Source organism: Sapajus apella, unplaced genomic scaffold (assembly GCF_009761245.1).
Source record: "Sapajus apella isolate SASKATOON/1434 unplaced genomic scaffold, GSC_monkey_1.0 scaffold58, whole genome shotgun sequence".
Classification (NCBI taxonomy): Eukaryota; Metazoa; Chordata; class Mammalia; order Primates; family Cebidae; genus Sapajus; species Sapajus apella.
In genome coordinates, this window is record NW_022436998.1 from 3,025,166 (window position 1) to 3,050,155 (window position 24,990).

Here is a 24,990-nt window from a genome sequence, read left to right on the forward strand (position 1 = left end):
AAGAAGACAGGGGAATAATCAAGTAGGGGCCAGATATCCCCTTTAACAAGCTGATTTGGAGACTGTGGCTTCTATAAGGCCAAGGGTCTCCTCATGTCAAACTCCGAAGATATGCAGGCTCACATACTCTGGAGCATGGGAACACCGAAGGCCTCCCCCACCCCACTCTACCCATCAAGGAAGGCCTGGAGGAGCAGAACCAAATGTGTAGTTAAAAAGATAGGCCATGCATGCCCTTTCTTCTTACACTCAAGCAACTCGCTCATCTCCCCAGGGGGTGAGTCAAGGTGAGACAGAGGCCAGGGGTATTTGGGGGAAACCCCATCTTTGAAACAAAAAGTGGACAAGAAGCATTCACTGCCTAGCAACCTCTATATGCAGCATGGATTGAATAAGCATCCTGAATTCCCCACAGGAACTTAGAGGGTAGGTGAAATAGTGGTAAAGAGCCCAACCTGGAGGCAGCTGCTCAGTGTTGAATCCAGGCTCTGCCACTTACTAGCTATGTGACCTGGAGCAAATTACTTCTCCTTCCTGAGCCTCCGTCTTGTTTTTAAATTATACATATTTAAGGTGTGGAACATATTTTGTTGCACTTATCTTGAGGTACGTATACATGCCAAGGTGATTACCATAGTCAAGCAAATTAACATACCCATCATCTCATAGCTACCTTTTTTACTTTATTTTATTTTATTATTATTTTTTAAAGACAGGGTCTCACTCTGTCACCCAGGTTGGTGCACAATGGTGCCTTAGTAGCTCACTGCAGCCTTGACCTCCTGCGCTCAAGCAATCCTCCCATCTCAGCCTCCTCAAGTAGCTGGGAAGCTGGGACTACAGGCATGTGCCACTGTGCCCAGATCCTTTCTGTGTGTGTGTGTGTGTGTGTGCGCGCGCGCACATGTGTGTGTGTTGAGTACCTAAAATCTGCCAGGCACAGTGGCTCACATCTGTAAACCCAGCACTTTAGGAGGCCAAGGTGAGGGATTGTTTAAGCCCAGTAGGTCTTGGCTGTGGTGAGCTGAGATCTCACCACTGCACTCCAGCCTGAGTGACAGAGCGAGACCCTGTCTCAAAAAAAAAAAAGTACCTAAAATCTTCTCTTTTGTACCAGTGTACAATACAGTATTATTAACTGTAGTTTTCATGTTCTACGTTAGCTCTCTACACTTGTTCAGCTTACACAGTCGCAATGTCAGACCCTCTGTGAGCCTCCATCCTGTCATCTGTAAAATGCCAATAATGAATATGCCTCCTTCACAAAGTAGTTGTGAGGATTAAATAAAAGAATGTCTGTAAAGTAAAGCAGTAAAGGGTAAGTACAAAACAAATGTAAGTCATTATTATGAGGTTGGTAACTTTGTCTTATTAAAAACTACAAATTCCTCAATTTAAAAGGTGCAAGAAAATACCATGCTAGCCAAGAATTGTGCACCAATTCTCTCACTAGAACCCAAAACAAAAAATAATTACAGTCAACACCTGATCAGACCTGTGATCTTAGGATCATGAAAACCATCTCTCATTGCCAACACCTCTTGCCCCAACTTCCCATGAAAGATATTTTTTATCCTCTTAAACCGAAGTGTCTTTGATCCCCCCAAATCCTATTAATCAGAAAGACACATCCTGTCTTTCTGATTACTGTCCTCTCTTATGGACAGCTGTGGGGAGGATTTTTCAAAGAGAAAAATCCTTTTAAGATTTTAAAAATATTTTCTTATATCTGGTTTCTGCTGAGCTATTGAGGTTGGCAAAAAAACCCTTACAAGATCTTTTAATATTCTTTTTTTCTTTGAGACGAAGTTTCCCTCTCGTTACCCAGGCCAGAGTGCAATGGCATGATCTCGGCTCACCGCAACTTCCACCTCCTAGGTTCAAGCGATTCTCCTGCCTCAGCCTCCCAAGTAGCTGTGATTACAGGCATGTGCCACCACACCCGGCTAATTTTGTATTTTTAGTAGAGACGGGGTTTCTCCAATTTGGTCAGGCTGGTCTCGAACTCCTGACCTCATGATCCACCTGCCTCGGCCTCTCAAAGTGCTGGGATTACAGGCATGAGCCACCACACCTGGCCATATTTTTTAGCATTCTTATATTAGCGCTTCTGTGGGTCATGAGGTTGGCAGAGGTTAAAGGCCTCGGCTGGGGTGTGGTTTGTGATATGAGTGTGAATTGTGATTATACTGAGTAAAGTGGCCAGTTGGCTGCACTGCCCAAGAAGGATTCCTAGTCATCAGTTACGAACAAAGACAGTGGGTATTCAAGAAAAGAAAGCTAAGAAAGATTCCAACTTGGAGGAAGTTGGAAATGTTTTAACAGAAGTCTGAAACGTGTGTGGTGGGTCCTGCAGGCCAGGATAGAGACCTAACAGAACAGACTCTTCTCTAAAAACAGACATGCAAGTGATTACAGGTGTGATTTTTTTTTTTTTTTTGAGACTGAGTCTTTGATGCCCAGGCTGGAGTGCAGTGGTGCCATCCTGGCTCACTGCAACCTCTGCCTCCTGGGTTCAAGTGATTCTCCTGCCTCAGCCTCCCAAGTAGCTGGGATTACAGGGGCCTGCCACCACACCCAGCTAATTTTTGTATTTTTAGTAGAAATGGGGGTTTCACCATGTTGGCCAGGCTGGTCTTGAACTCCTGACTTCAAGTGATCCACCTGCCTCCGTCTCCTAAAATGCTAGGATTACAGGTGTGATCTGTGCCCAGCCAGGTGTGGGTTTTGAAGTCAAAAGGCAAGGGTTCAAGCCCTGCTGTACCACTTCTTTATTATATGACCTTGGGTAACTCAAATGTCAGCGTCCCCAAGCACAAAACATAATCATACCTCTTTTAAGGGAATATAAAGATAATTCAATAAAGCAATGTAGGTGAAATTCTCAGTACAATATCCTGCACATATCTGTGCTTACTAAATGAAAGCTATTAATAATACTATGCACAATCACACAAACAGTTAAAGTACTCCCTGTGGAAAACCTCTTGGTTTATGCTGAGAGTTCTGTGCACGTGCTAGTACTTTCCTCATCATTATGATGAGGTGATTCACTTAACTCTGGGAATTAAGTCTAGGAGATAAACTACCTGAAAATTGTTACCAATTCTTCCCATTCTCTTTTTTTTTTTGTTTGTTTTTTATTTTTTCTTCTTCCCATTCTCTTCTACTACTTGCTGGGAAGAAGTCTCTCAAGTCACGTTATATACTCTATAAAGTGTATGCTTTTAACTACCATGCCTTTTTCCTATGTTGAACTGATATTCTTGCTGCCCTCAAACCTGAATCCACTTTGAATTCCATCCACTGAGTCCACGGGCAACATGGAGAGTACAAATCGTGAGTTTCACACATAATGCAAAATTTCAACTTGACCCAGCTATTTCAATGATCCCCTTTCCATTCTTTTTCTAGGTTGGCCAAGAGGGCTTCCTCTAGTTCATGGGATAACTCTGTAGCCCATGGACCCATGGCTTCAGTGTGTCTGCCGTGGGAAGCTTGGCAGGTAGAAACAGAGGCTCTTCCTCGGGCTGGCAGAGTCCCCAGTTGGGGCTACCCCTTGGCAAGTGGGACACAAGCAGGATTTCAGCTCCAGCCAGCTCCTCAACCTGATGTCTTTGTGCAGTGCACAAATTGCACAACAGTACACAGAAGAACTGTGTATCTCTCAAGAGTAATTTTGAATTATATATCTTGCCCCTTCCTTTGTCCAATCAGAGATGAAAGCAGTAGTGCTCCAGGGTAGTCATGAAACAGACGGCAAGGAAAAAAGTAGAGAAGAGTGTCAGAGAAGAAACCTCTAAATAGTGGACTTGACTATTTTGAACCTCAGCATCAGCTGCTCCATCATACTTCGCTCATTCTAAACCCACAGTCTCAGTTGGAAAGCCAAGAGGATATTTATATAGGGTGGATCCAACCACAAACTATCTGAATTACTGTTGGAGAACCTGACTCCACTGTGCTCCGTAAGAGTAGAAACAATATTTATTTCACTCACTGTTGTCTACCTAGCTCTTAACATGGTGTTTGAGGCCAGGCACGGTGGCTCATGCCTGTAATCCCAACACTTTGGGAGGCTGAGGCGGGTGGATTACTTGAGGTCAGGAGTTCGAGACCAGCCTGGCCAATATGGTGAAACCCTGTCTCTAAAAAAAGTAAAAAATGAAAAACATTCGTGCTTGATAAATAAAAAACGGCTCAATAAATGCTTATTGCCAAATTGATTTTTTATTTGGAGAATAATAAAGCTAATTTCTGTTCTTTTTTCATAGGCACTAGAGCACTTGCCTTTCAGGTTAGACATAAGAAAAATGCTTCAAACAGCCAGGCACAGTGGCTCACACCTGTAATCTCAACACTTTGGGAGGCTGAGGCGGGCGAATCACCTGAGGTCGGGAGTTCGAGACCCGCCTGCCAACATGGCGAACTATCGTCTCTACTACAAATACAAATATTAGCTGGGTGTGGGGGCATGCGCCTGTAATCCCAGCTACTCAAGAGGCTGAGGCAGGAGAATTGCTTGAGCCTGGGAGGCAGAGGTTGCAGTGAGCCAAGATCATGCCACTGCACTCCAGAGTGGGCAACAAAGAGCGAAACTCTGCTTCAAAAAAAAAAAAAAAAAAAAAAAAAACTGCTTCAAGAATTTAAAAGTCTGTAGGAATGAAGAAGAAAGGGCAGGTGAAGAGAAATGTGTTTGATTAAATCTATATAAAGAGCAATTATTGGTAGATGAGAACATAAACTTTAGAGTCCCAGATTTCCTACTAAAGTGGGAACACATCATTAAAGTGACTTAAGAGTAACTATGTCAGCGGCCACCTTTCTAAAACAGGGTTATAATGCCCACAGCAGAGGTGTTGAGAAGATTAAATAACAACACATGTAAGAAACATTTAGGCTAGGAGCAGTGGCTCACACCTGTAATCCCAGCACTTTGGGAGGCTGGGGCAGGTGGATCGCCTGGCCAACATGGTGAAACGCTGTTTCTACTAAAAATACAAAAACTTAGCCAGGCATGATGGAAGGCACCTGTAATTCCAGCTACTCAGGAGGCTGAGACAAGAGAATCATTTAAACCCAGGAGGCAGAGGTTGCAGAGATCTGACATCACGTCACTGCACTCCAGCTTGGGTGACAGAGTGAAACTCTGTCTCAAAAAAAAAAAAAAAGAAAAGGAAACATTTAGCACATTACATTTACTGGCACATAGTAAACACAATGAATGGTAGCTAATGTTTTTGTGCCTTTAGAAGGCTAGGGAAAAATTTAAGTTTAAAAGGGGGAAAATCACGTAAATGTGGCAAAATCTTGACAGTTGATGAATCTAGGTGATGTGTATATAGAAGTTCATTGTACTATTCTAATTTTATATACATTGGAAAATTTTCACATATTTTTGAAGTTAAAAGGCAGAGGCCGGGCACAGTGGCTCACGCCTGTAGAAAGTTCGAAACCAGTCTGGCCAACATAGTGAAACCCTGTCTCTCCTAAAAATACCAAAAAAAAAAAGTTAGCTGGGCATGGTGGCAGGCGCCTGTAATCACAGCTACTCAGGAGGCTGAGGCAGGAGAATTGCTTGAACCCAGGAGGCAGAGGTTGCAGTGAGCCGACATTGTGCCACTGCACTACAGCCTGGGAGACAATGCGAAACTCTGGCTCAAAAAACAAAAAAGCAGGAAACACACAATTGCTTCCAAACCAACCAAATACTCAGTCAAGATTTCATGTATTTCCTCCACAAATAATTATAAAACACTGTGTGCCAGGACATTGTGTGCCATTGCCCTGTGGGATGCTGAAGTCCCTGTTCTCACAGAGCTTGTAGTCTAGTTGGGAGACAAACATTAAGTTATGGAAAATTCTCCAAAAGAAGTGCTGAGAAGGCCAGGCATGGTGGCTCACGCGTGTGATCCCAGTACTTTGGGAGGCTAAGGCAGGTGGATCACTTGAGGACAGGAGTTTGACACCAGCCTGGCCAACATGGCAAAATCCTGTCTCTACTAATAATACAAAAATTAGCCAGGTGTGGTGGTGTGCACTACTTGGGAGGCTGAGGGAAAGAATCGCTTGAACCTGGGAGGTGATGGTTTCAGTGAGCCAAGGTCATACCATTGCATTCCAGCCTGGGCAACAGAGTGAGACTCTGTTCCCCTACTCCCCCTAAAAAAGAAGTGCTGAGAGAATAGTGAAAGAATGAATCAGTTTAGAGAAGAAAGACAGGAAGTCCCCTCTGGGGAAGTGACACAAAGACCTGAGGAGCTTATCTGGGCAAAGGAGTCAGTACCCATGTAGAGTGGCCATCATGTGCAAAGGTCCTGAGGCAGGAATGACAGAAAGGCCAGTATGGCTGCAGCACACTATAAAGATAAGGTGGCTCAAGAGGAGGCTAGAGGCTGGGCACAGTGGCTCATGCCTGCAATACCAGCACTTTGGGAGGCTGAGGTGGGCGGATCACCTGAGTTCAGGAGTTCAAGACCAGCCTGGCCAACATGGTGAAACCCTGTCTCTACTAAAAATACAAAAATTAGCCAGGTGTTGATGGCACATGCCTTTAATCCCAGCTACTCAGGAGGCTGAGGCAGGAGAATCATTTGAACCCAGAGGCAGAGTTTGCCACAGTGAGCTGAGATCGAGCCACTGCCCTGCAGCCTGGCAACAGGTTGAGACTCCAACTAACAAGGAAGGAAAGAAGGAAGGAAGAAAGGGAGGGAGGGAGGGAGGGAAGGAAGGAAGGAGGGAAGGAGGGAAGGAGGGAAGGAACGGCAAGGAAATCTTTTTCAATTCTTTTTCAATGTCAGCATACAACTTTGCCACCAAGAAATTGGAGACTACAACTTTGTGCTTTCGTATCAGAAATACAAAATGTGCAAAAAATGGGGCTTAGGTAGGTAAGGGATAGGTACTGCCAAGGCTTTGGATCTATGTCCATACATGTTTTTTCTCCCATGGTCTTCAAGGGTCAAATATTTAATTTATCTCTTGATTCTCCAGCCCTACATTCCCCACCCCCACCCCACTCCCCCAGCACCTGCTAGCTGAGGCACCCTCTTGAACCATATTCTTCACTTCAGCTGTCTTTATAAATGAACTTTCTAAACTGGGAAAGCAATACTCCACACCGCTAAGCAGAGGCAGTTTCACTAAGACAGATGGAAACAGAGAAACAGTACCACATTCACTTGCAGATTTGCATAGGTCCAGACACTGAAAGCTGGGGCCTCTAGAATTCAGACAAGTTGTTCTTACAGCTCCTGAAAAGTCACCCTGTCCTTGGTCCTCAGCCTCATTTGGTGACTTCCACCTCTTTAGGACTGTAACTGTGTGAACAGAAGCTGAGGACCCACCCCACAATCAAGCTGCCCGGGTTCAAATCCTCACACTGCCAGTTCAGCTCTGGGGACTTGCAAAAATTATTTCACTTCACTAAAACTCTATTACTTAATCTACAAAACAGGGATAATATGTGAATTAAATGAAATAATGCATGTGGTATATATGGATTAAGTGCTTGCAGAATATGAGCTCTTTTTAATTTCTATAATTCTGCCACTTCTTCCTGCTGCTTCTCACCTTAAATTTAAATTGCCCCATTTAGACGTCTAGTTTTTTCTTTCTTTCTCCCTCTTTCTCTCTTATTTGTAATAGAGAAAACGTCTCACTACAATGCCCAGGCTGGTCTTGAGCTCCGTGTTTCAAGCAATCCTTCCCCCTTGGCCTCCCAATGTGTTGAGATTACATAATTACAGGTGTGAGCCACTGCGCCCAGCCTAGATATCTGTGGTGTTTTGTTTTGTTTTTTCTGGTTTGTTCGTTTGTTTTGAGACCGAGTTAGCTCTGAAACTCTGCCTCCTGGGTTCAAGCAATTATCCTGTCTTAGCCTCCTGAGTAGCTGGGACTATAGGTGCCTGCCACCACACCTGGCTAATTTTTGTATTTTTTTAATACAAAAATTTAGAGATGGGGTTTTGCCAAGTTGAGGTCAGGCTGGTCTCGAACTCCCTACCTACGGTGATCTCCCTCGCTCTCCCAAAGTGCTGGGATTACAGGGGTGAGCCACTGCACCCAGCCTTGACATCTGTTTTTAACCAAAGAACATTCATTTTATTTTTGGATAATTTGGGGAATTTTGTCTGGGTTGCCTCTGAGATACGTGTCTGTCACCAACATAAGGGAGTAATAATTCCCTGGTTAATTCACAAGTTATATTGAACAGTTGCTCAGAACAGAGTCCTGTGGGTGAAAAAACGAGAAGGAAGAACAGCAATAAGGAGAAGATAGTGTAGACCTGAGTCTCAATGCAGGGAGGACAGACGACAGAGAACTCAGTGAGGATGGGCCCCCTGGAAGAGTTATGTGTTGAATTGTATCTTTTTATTTATTTATTTATTTTTTTTTTTTTTGAGACAGAGTTTCGCTCTTGTTACCCAGGCTGGAGTGCAATGGCGCTGTCTTGGCTCACTGCAACCTCCGCCTCCTGGGTTCAGGCAATTCTCCTGCCTCAGCCTCCTGAATAGCTGGGATTACAGGCACGCGCCACCATGCCCAGCTAATTTTTTGTATTTTTAGTAGAGACGGGGTTTCACCATGTTGACCAGGATGTTCTCAATCTCTTGACCTCGTGATCCACCCACCTCGGTCTCCCAAAGTGCTGGGATTACAGGCTTGAGCCATCGCGCCCAGCCAAATTGTATCTTAAATGAGGTGATGGAAACAGATCAGCAGAGAGTTGTAATGGTCTATTTAAGACTTTAATCTGGGCTGGGCGTGGTAGCTCACAGGGCGTGAGGAGTGCTGCTGGTACCTAGTAGGAAGAGGCTACACATCCTACAGCACACAGGACGGGCTCCTGACAACACAGACTTATCCAGCCCCAAATGTCAACAGTGTCAAGGCTGAGAAATTTTGATCTAGAACAAGCTTGTTCAACTTGAGGCCCACATGCCACATGTGGCCCAGGACAGCTTTGAATGCAGCGCAACACAAATTCATAAACCTTCTTATAAATTATGAAGCTTTTTTGCAATTTTTTTTTTTTAGCTCATCAGCTATCATTAGCGTGAGTGGATTTTATGTGTGGCCCAAGATAATAATTCTTCCACTGTGGCCCAGGGAAGCCAAAAAATTGGACACCCCTAATCTAGCAGATTTCCATTCTGTGAGAGAAGTATGTCCTCACCTTCCTTTGCCCTTTTTTAAAAGATGAATATTCACTGAAGTCATTATTAGTGCTTTCAAATACTTTTACTCCTGGCAATAAAGACAGTGTTTTCAGGCTAAGCTAGTAGTAGCATCCTCTTTTCCTGTCACTGCTGCTGGGACTCATCCTCACTTTCCTAATACCCCCGCCCCACAGACATGTCCTTCCTTTCAAGAAGAAAATCAAAATGCGGGAAACCAGTAGCTACATGTGTTAATGATTACATACAGCACAATAAAATTCCAGGCCCAGTAGCCTTCTGATCAGTGCTTCTTTAGATAAGTCAAGACATTTCACCTGAATGGGCTGCTGTCCACATAGATTAAATTAAAAGAGCTCATAGCACACTACAAAAAAAATACTTATCAGCATAAGTAATCAGAAAGAGTTTTCCTGGCTGTTTGTAAGTGCATTGCCCCAGTCAAACAGCTGAGGAATGTAACTGCTGGTTGTTGACCCTGGTAACCCAACACCACTATGCTGTGTTGAACTGATAAATTAGTTTAAAAGAATGTTTACCTCCTTTTACTGTATGACCCTCTGCCTGACATCCTTTTATAAGAGGATGAGCCCGGGTTCCAAGAGTCTAGTGTGTAAGGCAAAGAAGGGCTGAAGAGGCTTCCACAAAGAAACTGATGTTACCACAGGAATGTACTGCCTCATACTCAAGAGGAGACTCCAAAGCCCCTTGAGAGCAAAAGACCATAGTCCCCTGTAAAAGGTGCCCCTCTACTTATGTCCACTAAGGGAGAAAAACAAAGCCCTGTCCGTGAAGCCATGAATCTCTCTGTGGGAACAGTAGGACATGCTCTCCAATCACACTCTCTCAGAACTCCTTGACTTCGGTAGCTGATCCAGGTCTGGGAAGCACCCAAGCAAACACACATGGCATTCCAGACAATCAACCATCACTGACCAGGATTTTGAGTAAACCAATAGCTTATTGGCATTTGTAAGAGCCAGTCAATGTGCGTGGCAAGGGCTAAGAGGTCATTTAAGAACTGACTGTTTGAAAGAAATTGGCACTGGGGTCAGATTGGATGACTTTATGGCTACCAAGAAGCAGTTGCTGCTGCTTACTGAGCATGTATTACGGCCATTGTGCAAGGCACTTTCTCTCCATTGGATCATTTAATCCTTGCAACAGTCTGTGAAGCCAGAATGATTAGACTTCCTTGATTTGCAGATGAGGAAATGGAGGGCTGGAGAGGCTAAGTGACACACTGTCAGCCTTCCTTGGAAGTCTTTGAGGCAGGGTTTAGAAAAAATGCTCACAAAATTAGTGTCTTTGTGGACCTGAATGTGTGGCAGGGGAAGCAAGGTACAAAGGTCCAAAGAGACTTTGTAGAAGGTCCTGGGAGAGAATGCAAGACTCCAAAGCTAAGAAGGGAGTGGGAAGCTTGGGCATTCAAGGTATTAAGGCCAGAATAGAACCAGGTAATCTGATTAGAAGACCATTTGCAGCAATCCAGAGCTCCAAAGAGTGGGATGTGACTACTTTTAGTGTAAGGAATCGTTGTAGGCATTAAATAACAGTCAATTACTTCAAGAGGCTATTAGCTTTTTTAGTCGTTTGGTTTAAATCAAGGAAGAAAAATCTGTGTTTGGTGCTAATATGGGGGGTTCACCGTCGTGGTCAGGCTTGTCTCGAACTCCTGACCTGTGGTGATCCACCCACCTTGGCCTCCCAAAGAGCTGGGATTACAGGTGTGAGCCACCATGCCTGGCAAAAATAAATTTATTTTCTAAGTGATTTCATATAAAGAAAGCTGTTTCAATGATAGAAAGGGTGGTACATGGATATGGCAAAAACCGAGAGAGTGATATGGGAATACTACAGTTTGCGTAGTCCTGCAGGTATCTTAAGAGAGAGAGGTGCCTCCTTAGGAGAAAACTAAGATTCTAAGGAAATCAAGGTCCATCAAGAGGACTGTGAAGGAAGAAGAAAAAGATTTGATATCAGATTAGGTATTCACACCAGAGGAAGATAGTAACAAAAGGAAAAATCTCACCTTGAATTTGTATTTGTTTGACTGTGTGACATTATGAAAAGCAACTTAGCAAAAGTCCTCTTTGTCTTTGCAAGGATGACTGGTTAAAAAGTGAACATCTCAGTCACTATTTTTGTTATTTTGTTTACATAAAGGCAATTTATCACATTTTTTTCAACCAATAAATTAACAGGTTAAACACACATACACGTGCATGTGCACACACATGCCCGAATTGAGATTGGCACCATTCTGAATTGCTCTGGACAGGAACATCATAACATTGAAACAGGGTTGATCTTTCCACTGCAACAAGGGAGCAGCTTTACACCTGGTAGTTTGCAAGGGTAATGTACAACTTTCACCCTCCATCAAAATGTCCTCATCACTCACAGGCAGGGGTCCGACATGTATGCCATTTGGTTTATGAGAAAAAGCAGAAATCGAAATTCAGCCACCATCAACTCATTAGTACCTCGAGTCAAACTAGTTCCAAGATGAGATCTGGAAGAACAAGTCCTTGAGGAAGGGAGGTCTTGGGTGGCTGAAGAACTTGGGAGGAAGTGACAGGGGTCTAAACGGGAAGGCAGGGGGTGCAGTCACACATCTGGAGGATCCTGAAAGCCATTTTGCCTCCTTCCCCATTTTGATCAAGGTCACATGGGCTGGGATTAACATGAACCAATCAGCTGGCATTTATAAATGTTAGCTTAGTTTATTGTTGAAATATTTCAAACATTAAGAAAATTGAAGGAATATCCTAAGGGCCAGTTAAATGCTCATCACCCAAATTGAATCATATTAACATTTTTAGACTCTTTTCACGAGTCATCTTTGCAAAATATATTAAAAGTACAGTTCCTTGGAGCCCCTGGAGCAAATCATCTAGTGAACAAGACCTTACATGTTGTCCAGGGCTACCCCACTGTCATGGACTGAACAGAGTTCATATGTTGAAATCTTTACCCCCAGTGTGATGGAATTAGGAGGTAGGGACTTTGGGAAGTGATTAGATCATGCACCACCACACCTGGCTAATTTTTTCAGTTTTTTGTTTTTTTTTTTTTTTTTTTTGAGGAAGGGATTTTTTTAGGTTTTCCAGACCGATCTCGAACTCCTGGCCTCAAGCAATTTTTGCATCTCAACCTCCCAAAGTGCTGAGACTACAAGTGGGAGCCACTGCACCTGGCCCTCCACAATAATGTTAACAGCAATAATAACGACAATAACTAGCATTCAATGCTCACTCTGTGCCGGGGCCCCCACTAAGTGCTTCATGGGCATCATCCATTTCACCTTCACATTAATACTATCGGGCTGTCAGTAGGATTCCCATTTTAGAAATAAATATCGAGGCTTTCAGATTTTAAGACACAACCATGGGCACAGCTGGAATGAGCTGGGATGCCACATACTGCTGACCCCACTGGAGCATGGGTGGAGCTGATGTGCTTCATCAGCCATTCTTACCTTATCCCATAACTTCTATCTCTCCATGACCTAAACCAAAGGGATTCCCAAGCCTCACTGTGCCCAAGAACTACCTGGGGAGTTTGCTAAAAATAAGATGCTCAGGCCATTCACCTACTGAATCTGAGTGTTCTAGGCTACAGCTCACAAATCTGTACTTTAAACCACCTCCCCAAGTGCTGCTGGTGCACAGCCGGCTTGGGAAACTGTCTAGAGCTGTTGACTTTTCCAGCCATCTGGAGCCAAAGAGTCTAGGCTGCAAGACCTCCTGCCCTTCTCCCTTCACAGTGGGCTGCTCATGTAGCTTCACTTTATACACACTCATCATGTCCTTTGATGAGAGCAAGGGCACAGGGTCAGCCCAAGGATGTCTGGCTGTTTAAGAAAATTCAGACCTCTGGGCCTTCCTGCCACTTAACCTCCTGTCCAAAAAAATAGAGTTGTGGCATACAAGCAGAGGCCAGGTAAGCAGGACACAGGGGAAGACATAGCCATCGGCAGCTGCCCCACCCCTCCTTTCCCTGTCCGGCAGCTGAGGAGAGCCTGTTCTTCCCTGTTCGGCCATCAACTCTCCTAGTCAGTTGGTGTCCAACTGGGCACTGGGTCAGGAAGTTCACAACAGCTTAGTCAGTATCACTTAACTAACTTTATAGCACCCCAGGCGAGGCAGAAACATGGAAGGTGAGCCTGAGGACGGACTGAGAGGCCACCTGGTTATTTTACAGATGGGAAACTGAGGTCCAAAGAGAGAAAGGAAGGAGAGGTATCCATATTTTGATCCATATTTATCTGTAGGAAGATTCAAGCTCAAAGGGATGTGGAGGGGCTTACCCAAGACAAATAGCATTAAATAGGCAGGTAGGTTAGTTAGTGAGTTATCCAGAACAAGGAACAGAATGGCCCACTGGAGTTACCAAATTAGCTCTCTGAACCGTGAGCAGATCTCTCTCTCTGCTACATATTGATTGGATGGGTTTGGAAATTATGACACCTGCGTCAGTAGGTACACAATTATTTGGAAAGTCATTCTCAGAAAGCAGTACACATATTGCCCAGGGGACAAGAAAAGAAAAAGAAAAAAAAAAAAGCAGTATGCATATTACCCAAAAACTTTTTCTTGCAAAAATCTCCTGCCCATATTCAGTACTAGAATTCACTGGACTGTCGACTTCAGGCATGTGGTGAGTTCATGGCTTACCAATACCTGGGCCTGGGTCTTGGCCTCCTTAAATCATTTCTTTTTTCATAATGTTTAGTGATTGGTCATTATTAAATGGTTCTTGCACATTGTCAGTTCAGCTATTAATCAAATCAAATATTCCCGTTTTTTACGTTTTAAAATAGTAGACAACCAGTGCCACAAAGCTACTTGCCTATGCTATAAAATCTCCAAACACTTCTGGGAAATAATAGCCAAGATTCAGTGAGCATTCTCTATGTAGCAGGCACTATTCTAAGCAATATGTATGCCTTCTCTTTCTCTTATTGGACTTTTGCAGCAACCTTTTGTGGTAGATACTATTACTATCCCTGCTTTATAATGGAAGGAATCTGAAACTCAGAGAAGCTCTACAGCCCTCCTAAGGTCAGACAGCTGGGATTCAAACTCAGTCAGGCTTGCTGCAAGACCTGCCCCCTTGACTGTACTGCTCTTCATAATTCTGGAAATAGGATATGAGATATTGAGAGCCATCTATTTTATAAAGATTTCAATGAACATTTTTTTTTTAACTCTTTTTTGGAGACAGGTCTCCAGGCTGGACTGCAGTGGTGCAATCACAGCTCACTACAGCCTCAACCTCCTGGGCTTAAGCAATCTTCCCACCTTAGCCTCTGTGTAGCTCAGACTACTGGTATCCACCATCATGCCTTTAAAAAAAAAATTTTTTTAACTTTTTTTTGTAGAGACAGGATCTTGCTATGTTTCACAGGCTGGTCTCAAATTCCTGGCCTCAAGTGATCCTTCCACCTTGGCCTCCCAAAGTACTGGGGTGAGGGGTGTGAGCCACCATGCCCAGCCTCAATGAACATTTATCGAGTGCCTTTGATCGTGAAAGTTCTGCAGTATATACAAGGTCTATGTAAGAGATAGCCCTTCCTCTTATAAAGAGTCAGACAGGTATTCACTTAATGTACCAAAAGGCAGAATGTCCTAAGGACTACATTGGAAACAGATAAAGTACAATAAAAACACATAAGAAGGATTGTTAACAGTGAGCAATCAGCAATGACTTCCTAGAGGAGGTGGCATGCGTAAGCTCCTTGAATGACAAATAATGCACCGCTGGTAGAGATAGAGGAAGGGCAGCTTCCAGCTGCCAGGCAATGTGGAATAGTGAGTGGGGTCAAATCCAGGTTTCATCACTTCCTAGCTATACAGCTTCATCTCTAGCCCTCAGTTTCCTCATCTGGCCAAGCAGGGGACAGTTACATGAATCTCTTAGGGCTACTGCGGGATAATATATCTGACAGTCCCAAACAGCACACAGTAGGGCTCACAGGTGCTCTGTTCCCTTTAAGGTTCACTGAGTCATTTCAGAACACACTGCCCTAGGGCCACGGTCCATAAAAGCTTCATTTGTGTTTCTCTGGGAAAGCACTCTCGTCAAGGCTGCACTTCAGTCAAATATTCAGAAGCAGGCCACTTAAACTCACAACAGGATTTGTAAAGGAAATAAGCACTGAAGCTTAACTTCAGTAGTGTGACGGAGGAGCTACTGTAATAGAACAAATGGGTTGTTTATCAGCTTTCTATCTGTCCCTAACAAAACCATGTGAAATGAGGCATTCAGCCCCCATTTTTAAAAAAAGATGACAAACACTAGCTAATTTACTGGAGTAGAACATATTGAGCCAAATGTTTAGTTTTGCATTAAATCTATATCTAGCATTTTCATTAAAGGGGCCAAATTGTAGACTTTATTGATGCTTCAGTGCCCATTTCAGATTAATGCTTAACATTTAAATCTGTGCATGAAATTGCAAATGTATTGGCAAACACAGAAGAAGGAGCAGACTAAGTGCTATGTGCTTGTTCATAGCCAGCCATTTCTGAGGCTGCCAATGTATTACTGCAGTGGTTATTTGCCGACACTTGCCTAGGCTGTAAATAGTTAGTACCCCTGATTACTTGGTTAAATACACTTCTAGATGGAGAGAAGGAAGGCATGGAAGAAATAAAGGCTATCTAAATTTTGTGTAATGAACAATTTAGTCATAATATACTTCTTGATTCAGTGTTGATATTTCCAGAGTAATTAGGTTAGTATCATTTGGAAAAAGCAGTTCGCTTCCATAACCATCACTCATGGCCATATTTTAGCTGATGTAGTTGAGGAATAAAAAGGACTAAGGATCTTACAGTAAAAATAATTTTTCAAACAGAACCTTAATTTTTTGCCACCACTAAAACTAATGAGATGAAAGTTTTCCCTGTTATGAGATGAGAACTGTGGTTTATTTTGTATAATCTTAAATCTTGACTCAGATACTGTCTTAAAAGTGGTGATTCAAATGACTGGAGAGAAACTCTGTTATAGCTCATGACCTAGAGGATTAAAAATTAAGTGCAATGAAAAGCGATGCAATTTGGTACCAGGAAGCAAGCTAGAGTAATTTTTATGAAAGAGGGTTTTAGAGTCAGACCCCTTGGGTTTGAACCCCAGCTTTAGTCCCTATCAGCAATTACAGACAGGCAGATCCTCCTAAATATGGGATGGAGGAGAGAGGTGGTGTCCCATGAGCAAAATTGAAAGGGGTGCAAGGAGCTGAAAATAACAGATATCTAGGCTACTTCAAGGGATGGTGATGGAACTGAGGGGCAGAGAGCAGAAACCAAATGCCCACTCTCAAATCCACAGGGCAGACCAGGGCCCAGAAGCCAAGGAGTTTAAATCTGAGGCTGAGAAATCATTTACAATTAGGATGAGGTTCCACAAAATAGATTCACATCCAGCCCTACTATATAATAGCAGCTCCACATTCAGGGTCTGTCCCAACCACAGCAGGCTTGGTGAGCACCAGCCTTCTGAGCAACGTGTATAAACACAGCTGCCAGGAAGAGATATCTTATTGGTTTCAAAGACTGAGATGGGTGTGTCAGAAAGGAGAGTCAATGGAATGATCTACAGACTTCCAGACATTTCATTTTGACTTTTGTGTCTCATTCATCCAGGTATCCTCTCTGAAGTATTTTGTTGTTTTTGTTTTTTGTTTCTGTGTTTTGAGATAGAATCTCACTCTGTTGCCCAGGCTGGAGTGTGGTGGCCCAATCTCTGCTCACTGCAACCTCCGCCTCCCGGGTTCAAGTGTTTCTTCCGCCTCAGCCTCCCAAGTAGCTGAGATTACAGGTGCCTGCCACCACGCCCTGATAATTTTTGTATTTTTAGTAGAGACGAGGTTTCGCTATGTTGGCCAGGCTGGTCTCAAACTCCTGACCACAAGTGATCCACCTGCCTCAGCCTCCCAAAGCAGTGAGATTAAAGGAGTGAATGACGGCACCCGGCCATCTCTGAAGTTATAGCATACAAGATGAAACATGGACTACTGACCAAGGCCATTGCTGAGTGCCTGGGTAACACCCAGAACTTCCACCCAATCTTCAGGATGCCTTCTGGTTCTAGAAATACTCACAACAGTTCTGTTACTATCTTTACAGATCCTGGCTTTCTGTTTTGGTTCCAGTTCCCACACAATAAAACATCAACATCCAGCCCTCTATTTCCCAAACTGTGTTCTCAGACTATTAATTCTAAGGGAAATAATGAGTGCTACAAAAGCAAAGAGTTCTGTGACCAAACAAACTTTAGGAACACTTTGTTAAACAAAGTTAAATTTATTTCTCTAGGTCGGGCATGGTGGCTCATGCCTGTAATCCCAGCACTTTGGGAAGCTGAGGCTAGTGGATCGCCTTAGGTCAGGAGTTTGAGACCCCAGCCTGACCAACCTGGAGAAACCCCATCTCTACTAAAAATACAAAATTAGCCAGATGTGGTGGTACGCACCTGTAATCTCAGTTACTTTGAAGCAGGAGAATTGCTTGAACCCAGGAGGAGGAGGTTGCAGTGAGCTGAGATGGTGCCATCGCACTCCAGCCTGGGCAACAAGAGCGAGACTCCATCTCAAAAAAAAAATTATTTCTCTATTCTGCAGGAATTTTCAGGTCTTTAAGATGTCAATGTGCCATGTAAATATTCAGAAGAGGATAAGACATGCCAGATTCAAAAACAAAACAAACAAACAGAAAAACCCTGCAATGTGTCAGATAAATATATTAAGAAATGGATAACCTATAAGATATATAAAACCATAATTTTGTTTTAGCCCATCAGCGAATCGAGCTATTATACAAAGCAATCAAGGGAACTGAATTCCTAAGGCTGATAAGTCCTTCCAAAAAGGGACAAGATGCATCCACTGTTTCCTCTTTTGGCAGAGAATGGGAAGAACAGGCAATCATCACAAAACTGGCTAAGAAAAAAACAAATGCTTACCAGCTAAGGATAAGCTAGCACAGCGGTTTAGAAGCCATGAGCACACTGGTCACAGAGAAATCCCCATCTGCTTGCCATCCTTTCCCACTGGCCTCTACTCAGTGCGCATGGGAAAGACTGGAAACAGCACAGTAGGCCTAGGAGACCCTTCCCCTCGGTGCTACAGCCCTACAGCACCTGCCATGGATTTAGGGTGGAGCAGGCACACCTAGAGAAGCTCATTCATGCTTTGAGCCTTGTCTGAGGACAAGGTGGTGCCTGTCTACCCTGGGGAGGGGAGGGTTGGAGAAGAAACACACTCATATAAATTAGTAGTCTACTGCTGCCGGGTGAGGGACAGAAAACTCTCTTGGGCCCCAGACACCCCATCAGTACAAAGTTGGAGTTCAGTAGCTATGGGAGAAAGGGCAGGAAACCTGCCTGTGCTCTAGATTCAGAACTCAGCAGGAAACAGAGGTTATCACTAGGAAAAGCCCTGAAATGTTAAATAAAATTTAAAAAAAGTCACCACTCCATAAAATTATTCATGTCAATGAAAGGGTCAAGTCAAGGTAGACAGGGACAGACTGGCTGGTTGGGAGACTGGGGGGAAATAACAGGACAGCATAGGGGGTACTGACGTTAGAAGTTCTGGCCCGGGATCCAGGGTTCACCCCCTAATAGCTATGTGACTTTCAAAGTGTTATCCGAAGTCTCCAAGTCTTCGTTTCCTACATGTAAAAAGGGTGAGTCAGGTGCGATGGCTCAAGCCTGTAATCCCAGTACTTTGGGAGGCCAAGGTGGGTGGTCACTTGAAGTTCAAGACCAGCTGGCCAACATGGTGAAGCCCCATCTCTGCTAAAAATACAAAAGCTAGCTGGGCGTGGTGGCAGACCCCTGTAATCCCAGCTGTTCAGGAGGCCAAGGCAAGAGAATCACTTGAACCTGGGAGGTGGAGGTTGCAGTGAGCCGAGATCGTGCCACTGCACTCCAGCCTGGTGACAGTGAGACTACGTCTCCCAAAAAAAAAAAAAAAAAAAAAAAAAGGTGAGAGTAGAGGAATGCTGGGGAAATTGGAGCCATGTAAAACACGTGGCACAGTGCCTGGCACATGGAAAACAATCAATAGAGGGTAGCTGTTGCTCTGATTCCAGCAGTTGTTGGAAACTGATAAAGAGTGGTTGCAAAAGGCAGTTTCCTATTTGTAGAGGAAATTAGTTGTTTTTATCTGACAATCACTCAGTTTCTCTTCTGTTAACATCTCCCTGGTTTTTGTCTAGGAAGCCCCTTATCCACAATCAATTCACATGATTCGCATGGCACTGACCCCTCCTCATCCCTACCTTCAGGAGTACGGACATGACCACATCCTGGCCAACCCTCATGTTCCACGTCTGGGCTACAGCGATAAATTCAGGGATGAATGTGCATGTATGCCTAGGCAGCCCAATGAGAGACAGTCCTGAGACTTTTGATGAAACTCTTCTATCTCCTGAAGTTGCTAAGCCTGAAGTTGTGAGGATTGGGAACTACTATAACTCTCAGGCACTGCTAGTGGGAATCCAATGTGGTACAGCCGCCAGAGTGGGTTGAATAAGTGTTCCCCCCAAAATTCATGTCCACCCTGTACGTAAAAATGTGACCTGACTTGTAGATAGGGTCTTCGCAGATATAATTAGTTAAAGTAAGGTCATACTTGATAAGGGTGGGCCCTAAACCAAATGACTAGTGTGCTTTTAAAAAAGAAAACAGAAAGACACAGGAGAGAAGCCCATATGTAGATAAAGGCAGAGATTGAATGACACAGTTGCAAATCAAGGAGTTCCAAGGATTGCCGGGAGCCACCAGAAGGTGAGAAGAGGAAGGAAGGATCAGGCTAGTGGCTCATGCCTGTAATCCCGGAGATGGCAGCTGACCATGGCTGCAGACCCAGGTCTCCTGCTCTACGGAGCAGGCAGGGGCCCTGTCCCCCTGGAAGGGGATATAGCCACCCAAACTGCAGCTGTGGATTCAAGCCTCCCTGTGCTCTTGAGAGGTGACCAGGAGCAGGCAGGATCTTCCCTCCCAGGTACAACTGAAGCCCCTGAACCCGCAGCTGCAGACCTGGGCCTCCTGCTCCACAGAGCAGGCAGGAGCCAGGGACAAGCAGAGGAAGGCCCTTCCAAGTTGGAGGGGTGGGAGCTCCCTGGGTTCAGCTGCAACCACCCTCCCAGGCACAGGACCCAGGCATCTCTGCAGCTTGTACCCTCAGGGGCCCAGGAAGGCCCCCCCACCCATTCCTACAGGCTTGGGGGTGTCTGTTCCCACTGCCTGGCCTCTCTCCTCTCCCGGTGCCTGCTCCAATCTCTGAGCGGGGTTGTGCCTGAGCCCTGGGGCCATAAATGGCAGCAGAAGGGAGACAGATTCCTGGAGGAAAGGGAGCAGGTTCCAGTAAGGCCACACCTTCAGGCCAGAGAGGGCCTGAAGGCTGGGGGCTAGACTGCCAGTCCCACAGACCAGACTAGGGACTTGTGGTACCTCCTCCAGGCTGCTCACGGCTGCCCATAGACCAATCAGCACATACTTCCTCCCCTCTGAGGTCCATAAAAGCCCCAGGCTCAGCAAGAAGAGAGCAGAGGATGGAGAGACAATGGGAGGACTAGCTGCAGAGAGGAGCTACCCTCTCTGCTGAAAGTTTCAGAGATCTGCAGAGATGTTCTTAACAACCTGCCTATGGAGAGGAGCCACTGTCTCCAGGGCCTCTTCTCTGCTGAAAGCTGAACATTCCATGGGACAACCTGCCTACAGAGAGGAGCTACCCACTATGGGTCTCCTCTGAGCTGTGCTAACACTAAATAAAGGTCCCCTTTGACTGCACCTTTCACTTGCCTGCATACCTCATTCTTCCTGGATGCAAGAACTCAGGCAAAGGCACCACTGGCCACAGAGGTTTCCAGGAAGAAAATCAATACCCTAAAGATCCCAGCACTTTGGGAGGCCAAGGTGGGCAGGTTACTTAAGGTCAGTTTGAGGTCAGGAGTTTGAGACCAGCCTGGCCAACATGGTGAAATGCCATCTCTACTAAAAAGACAAAAATTAGCTGGGCAAGGTGGTGGGCACCTGTAATCCCAGCTACTTGGGAGCCTGAGTTCCCAAGCCATGAGCATTGCTGGAACCCAGGAAGCAGAGGCTGCAGTGAGCTGAGATTTCCCCACTGCACTCCAGTCTGGGTGACAAAGTGAGATTCTGTCTCAGAAAAAAAAAGAAAAGAAAGAAAGAATTCTCCCCCAGAGCTTTCAGAGAGAGTATGGCCCTGCCAACATTTTGAATTTGGACTTCTAGCCTCACAGAACTTTGAGGCAATAAAATTCTGTTGTTTTAAGCCACTAAGACCATGGTAATTCATTACAGGAATTACACAAAACTGAAAATGTTTGACAGTTTCTTATTAAATTAAACCTGCATTTATCCTATAATTCAGGAATCCCATTCCTAGATGCCCATCCAAGAGAAATGAAAACATATGTTTACACAAACACCTTTATGTGAACTGTGTATAGCCACTTTATTTGTAATCACCAACAACTGGAAACAGTTCAAATGTTCTTCAAGTAGCAAATAAATAAACAAACTGAGGTACAGCCATACTATGGAATACTACTCAAAAACAAAAGAACTATTAATAAGCATATGAACACAGATAAACCTCAAATGCATTGTGCTAAGTGAAAAAGAAAAAACACATTCAAAAGGCATCATACCACAAACCTACAGCCATCTAATCTTCAGCAAAGTCAACACAAATAAGCAATGGGGAAAGCCCTCCCTATTCAATAAGTGGTGCTGGGATAGCTGGCTAGCCATATGCAGAAGAATTAAACTGAATCCTTCCCTTTAACCATATATAAAAATCAACTCAAGATGGATTAAAGATTTAAATGTTAGACCGCAAATTGTAAGAATCCTAGAAGAAAATCTAGGAAACATCATTCTGAACATTGGTCTTGGGAAAGAATTTATGAGTAAGTTCTCAAAAACAATTGCAACAAAAACAAAAATTGACAAAAGGAGCCTAATTAAATGAAAGAGCTTCTGCAAAACAAAGAAACTATCAACAAAATAAGTAGACAACCTACTGAAGGCTGGGGGTTGGGCTGCCAGTCCCACAGACCAGAGTAGGAGCTTGTGGTGCCTCCTCCAGGGTGCCCATGGCCACCCATGGACCAATCAGCACATACTTCCTCCCCTCTGAGGTCCACAAAAGCCCCAGGCTCAGCAAGAAGAGGGCAGAGGATGGAGAGACAACAGGAAGACTATCTACAGAAAGGAGCTACCCTCTCTGCTGAAAGCTTGAGAAAATATTCACAAACTGCATCAAAAGTCTAATATCCAAAATTATAAGAAACTTAAAACAATCCAACAAGCAAAAAACAAACAACCACATTAAAAAGTGGACAAAAGACATGAACAGACACTTCTCAAAAGAAGACGTACAAGCAGGCAACAAATATATGAAAAAATGCTCAATATCACTAATCCTCAGAGAAACGCAAATCAAAACCACAGTGAGATACCATCTCATACCAGTCAGAACAGCTATTATTAAAAAGTCGAAAAGCATCAGATGCTGGCGAGGCTGTGGAACAAAGGGAATGCGTGTACACCATTGGTGGGAAATGAAATTAGTTCAGCCACTGTGGAAAGCACTTTGGAGAAATCTCAGCCTGAGTTTCCCATCTAGTGTAGGAAACTGACAGAAGGTCACTCATTGACAATGTGGAGAGCTTCAACAGGAACTACTTTTGAGCTATTGTGATAATAAATCAGATTTGTATAGTTTTCTCAAAATAGAAAATAACCTCAAAATATTCATCTGAAGAAATAAGGTCATGAAAAGAGGAAGGCAAAGGAGGATGCAAAACTGAGCAGTCACAAACTTGACAAAAATTAAGTACTACATGTGAACAAGAAAAATGGCCTTCAGTATATCTATCAACCTAACTGTGGGTTACCAATTAAGAAATGTTCACTAGTACAAACAGATTTTTAGTCTTTTTGTTTATCTAACCTTTTGTAAACCTAAAGTAAACAATGCATTAAGTTCCAATGGTCTCTCCTCTTTGACAGAGACAATATGTAATTCTTAGGAAAATAAGCTCAGGGCTGGGCATGGTGGTTCACGCCTGTAATCCTAGAACTTTGGGAGGCTGAGGTGGGCAGATCACTTGAGGTCAGGAGTTTGAGACCAGTCTGGCCAACATGGCAAGACCCTGTCTCTACTAAAAATAGAAAAATTAGCTGGGTGTGTTAGCATGTATCTTTGGTACCAGCTACTCGGGAGGTTGAGGCATGAAAATCACTTTAAGCCAGGAGATGAAGGTTGCAGTGAGCTGAGATCATAGCACTGCACTCTAGCCTAGGCAACAGAGTGAGACTCCATCTCAAAAAAAAAAAATTTTTTTAAGTACAGAAATAAACCCATATGTCAATAGCTAATTGATCTTCAACAAGGGTGCTAAAACAATGGGAAAAGCATAATCTCCTTAAGTGGTAATAGGACAGCTGGCTATCAGCTTGGAAAAGAATGAAGCTTCAGCCAGGCCCAGTGCCTCATGCCTATAATCCCAGCACTGTGGGAGGCCAAGGTGGGTGGATCACTTGAGGTCAGGAGTTCAAGACCAGCCTGGCCAACATGGTGAAACCCCATCTGTACTAAAAATACAAAAATTTTCCAGGTGTGGTGGAAACACCTGTAATCCCAGCTACTCAGGAGGCTGAGGCAGGAGAATTGCTTGAACCTAGGAGGCCGAGATCATGCCACTGCACTCCAACTTGGGCAACAGAGTGAGACTCCATCCTCAAAAAAATAAATAAGAATGAAGCTGCCTCATACCATATCCAAAAAGTAGCTCAAAATGAATCAACAACTCAAATATAAGAGCTAAAATAATAAATCTCTTTGAAGAAACCATAGGAGTAAATCTTTATGACCTTGGATTTGGTAATGGATTCTTAACTATGACACCAAAAGCTTGAGCAACAAAAGAGAAGTTGAGAAATGGAACTTCACCAAAATTAAAAATTTCTATGCAAAAAAGGACCTTATCAAAAAAGTGAAAAAATGATTATCAGTAATTTATTGTATATTTCAAAATAGCTAGAAGATGTGGAATAATCTCAACAAAAAGAAATGATAAATGTTTGAGGTGATGGATGTCCCAGGTACCCGATTTGATCACTACACATTGTATGCATGTATCAAAAATCACATGTACCCTCTAAATACCTACAATTCTTATGTATCAGTTTTTAAAAAGTGAAAAGACAACCTACAGAATGGGAAAAAAATATTTGCAATTCAAATATCTGATAATGGTTTAGTATCCAGAATATGCAGCAAACTCCTACAACTCGACAAAAAAGACAAACTAGACAATTTTTAAATGGGTAAAGAACTTGAAAAGACATTTCTCCAAAGAAGGTATACAGGCTGGTCTGAAGGTAGTGAATTACTCAGTTGATTGTTCAGAGTCAGTTACAGATCGAACTTCTTATTCTACTCCTTCCCCCTTCACACTACTGCACTTGACAACTAAAAAAAAAAAAAAAAAAAAAAAGCAAAGAAGATGTACAAATGCAAATAGGCATATTAAAGGTGCCCAGCATTATTAGTCATTAGAAAAATGTAAATCAAAACCACAATGATATACCACTTCATACTAATGAGATTGGTTACAATTTTTCTATAAAAGGAAAATGACGAGTATTGGTAAAAACAAATAAATTGGAATCCTCAAACATTGCTGGTGGGAATGTAAAATGGTGCAGGGATGATAGAAAATGGTTTAGAATTTCCTCAAAAAGTTAAACATAGAATTGC

The 24,990-nt window shown here is 43.6% G+C and overlaps 1 long non-coding RNA gene across 1 annotated transcript; it reads left to right on the forward strand.

Annotated features, from left to right (window-relative positions):
* Positions 1 to 13,991: 13,991 nt before the first annotated feature.
* LOC116528456 lies at positions 13,992 to 24,777 on the forward strand. The gene is made up of 3 exons (XR_004259034.1): positions 13,992 to 14,003; positions 14,900 to 14,904; positions 24,600 to 24,777. It is a non-coding gene; the product is annotated as an uncharacterized LOC116528456 (long non-coding RNA).
* Positions 24,778 to 24,990: the final 213 nt, after the last annotated feature.